This window comes from Hyla sarda, chromosome 1 (assembly GCF_029499605.1).
Source record: "Hyla sarda isolate aHylSar1 chromosome 1, aHylSar1.hap1, whole genome shotgun sequence".
Classification (NCBI taxonomy): Eukaryota; Metazoa; Chordata; class Amphibia; order Anura; family Hylidae; genus Hyla; species Hyla sarda.
This window is the reverse complement of record NC_079189.1, coordinates 169,680,697-169,683,806: the sequence shown is the minus strand read 5'-3', so window position 1 is coordinate 169,683,806 and position 3,110 is coordinate 169,680,697.

The window sequence follows — 3,110 nt, the reverse complement described above, 5'->3', positions numbered from 1 at the left end:
TGTAGTGTTTTTTACTTTTTATTTTAGGTTAGTGTTAGTGTAGTGTAGTGTTTTTAGGGTACAGTCACATGGGCAGAGGTTCACAGCAAGTTTGCCACTGGAAGTTTGAGCTGCAGCGCAAAATTTGCGCCATCTCAAACTTGCAGCACTCACTGTAAACCTCCGCCCATGTGAGTGTACCCTGTACATTCACATTGGGGGGGGGGGGGGGCAAACATCCAGCTGTTGCAAGCTCCGAGCATGCCCTTTGGCTGTCCGTGCATGCTGGGAGTTGTAGTTTTGCAACAGCTGGAGGAACGCTGGTTTGGAAACACTAAGTTAAGTAATACACTTTCAAGTGTTTTGCAACCAAACTTAGTGTTTCCAAACCAGTGTGCCTCCAGCTGTTGCAAAACTACAACTCCCAGCATTCATGGTCTGTCAGTGCATGCTGGGAGTTATAGTTTTGCAACAATTGCAACAGCTGGAGGCACTGAGGTAGGAAACGGACAATGTTTCCCAACTAGTGTGCCTCCAGTTGTTGCAAAACTACAACTCCCAGCATGCCCAGACTGCCCAGGCATGCTGCAAGTTGTAGTTCGGCAATATCTGAAGGATCAGATGTTGCCGAACTACAACTTCCAGCATGCTTGGGCAGTCTGGGCATGCTGGGAGTTGTAGTTTTGCAACATCTGGAGGTCCACAGTTTGGAGACCACTGTATAATGGTCTCCAATCTGTGCTCTTCCAGATGTTAGAGAACTACAACTCCCAGCATGCCTGGGCAGACTGAGCATGCTGAGATTTGTAGTTTTGCAACATCTGGAAGAGCACAGATTGGAGACCATTATACAGTGGTCTCCAAACTGTGGACCTCCAGATGTTGCAAAACTACAACTCCCAGCATGCCCAGAAAGCCAAAGGCTGTCTGGGCATGCTAGGAGTTGCAGTTTTGAAACTCTCAGAGGCAGCAGTGAGATCGCTTTACGGCGATCTCACTGCTGCCAATGAAGATGTCGCACTGCTGCCGGAAACTCACCTCCGGGACGCAGCGCAGCCAGGACCGCATGGAGGACGCCGGGACCGCTCGGGACACCGCCCGGACGGGTAAGTGACGCCAGGGGACGGGTCAGGGACACTTAGCAGAGCGGTGTGTGTCCCGATCCCCGTGATCGGGACTCACACACCGCGCTGCTAAGTATTTTCATAGCGAAACACTGCTATCAGCTAGTCAGATTTGACCAGCTGATAGCAGCGATCGCTGGGGGGGGTGGGGGATGAAACCCCCCGTGGTCGCATGGTAAGATGGCTGGCTATCAGTGATAGCCACCATCTTTCCGGGCGCTGCGGGGTGCCGCGAGTAGCGGCAGTAATATTCATGACATACCTGTATGTCATGGGTCGGGAACACCTTGCCACCCATGACGTACAGGTATGTCATAGGTCGGGAAGGGGTTAAACTGTCAGAGTCACTGGTAGAGAAGGATCTGGGTGTACTTGTAGATCACAGACTACAGAATAGCATGCAATGTCAGGCTGCTGCTTCCAAAGCCGGCAGGATATTGTCATGTATCAAAAGAGGCATGGACTCAAGGGACAGGGACATAATACTCCCCCTTTATAAAGCATTGGTACGGCCTCACCTGGAATATGCTGTTCAGTTTTGGGCACCTGTCCATAAAAGGGACACTGCGGAGTTGGAAAGGGTGCAGAGAGGCGCGACTAAACTAATATGGGGCATGGAACATCTTAGCTATGAGGAGCGATTAAAGGAGTTACAATTGTTTAGTCTTGAGAAGAGACGTTTTAGGGGGGATATGATAAACGTATATAAGTATATTAATGGCCCATACAAAAAATATGGAGAAAAACTGTTCCAGGTTAAACCCCCCCCAAAGGACGAGGGGGCACTCCCTCCGTCTGGAGAAGAAAAAGTTTAGTCTCAAGGGGCGACACGCCTTCTTTACCGTGAGGACTGTGAATTTATGGAACGGTCTACCTCAGGAACTGGTCACAGCAGGAACAATTAACAGCTTTAAAACAGGATTAGATACATTCATGGAACAAAATAACATTAATGCTTATGAAGAAATATAAAATCCCATCCCTTCCCCAATATCGTGCCACACCCCTACCCCTTAATTCCCTGGTTGAACTTGATGGACATATGTCTTTTTTCGACCGTACTAACTATGTAACTATGTCCACATCTGTATTTAGAGTTTAAACCCTGGCTATCAGAAACCTTTTTCCTGGGCTTTGTGTGAGGGGAACAGCTATATTTAAGAAGGACATGATGGGGTTCACAGAGGAACTCTGGGTTGCACCAGATTCCCATGTTACACTTCATATAATCAGGTGGATTAAAGTTCATTCAACCGGTTATTACAGCATAAACATAGTTCCCTAGCAATCTTTCACTATTTCATAGCGTCTCGTTTCAGTATTCTTTATTTTCTCCAGGCTTTCTTAGGCATAAATAACGGTATGAAATAAAGTATAAAACAGATATGATAAGCTGCAGTCTTGGTTAATATCATACTCTCCCATTCTTGAACACTATGACATTTGGGGGCAGATCCCTTAACTCACGCGTGAAACGCCCCTGAAACGCCATCACGTCCATGGATGGGAGAGTCTGATATTGGTCAAGACTGCAGCTTACTAAATCTGTTTTATACTCTTTTTTTATACCATTATTTATGTCTAAGAAAGCCAGAAGAAAAGTAAAAATGACTGAAACGAGACCTCTATAAAATTGTCAGTGATTGCCTGTTAGGGTACTATGTTTAATCTGTGCTAACCAGTTGAATGAACTTCCATCTCCCTTATTGTGTGAAGTTTATTACGATTTTGGGGAACATGGTGGAGCTCTGTTGAACAGGGGACATTTTGAACTGTAAATTATATGGTATAAATGGAAAAAAAATCTACTACAAAAACATGTAAAAGGGTTCTACGGTGAAAAATAACATACTCAGTCATTTTCCATAGGAGAACCATAGATACCCGAGTGCTGTATGCATTGAAAGGAGCGCGTGCGGTCTACAGCATGCCCGAGTCTCATAGCAACCCATTCTGGAAATCATGGGAGGTCACTGTGAATAGAGAATACATTATTCTGCACTGGAC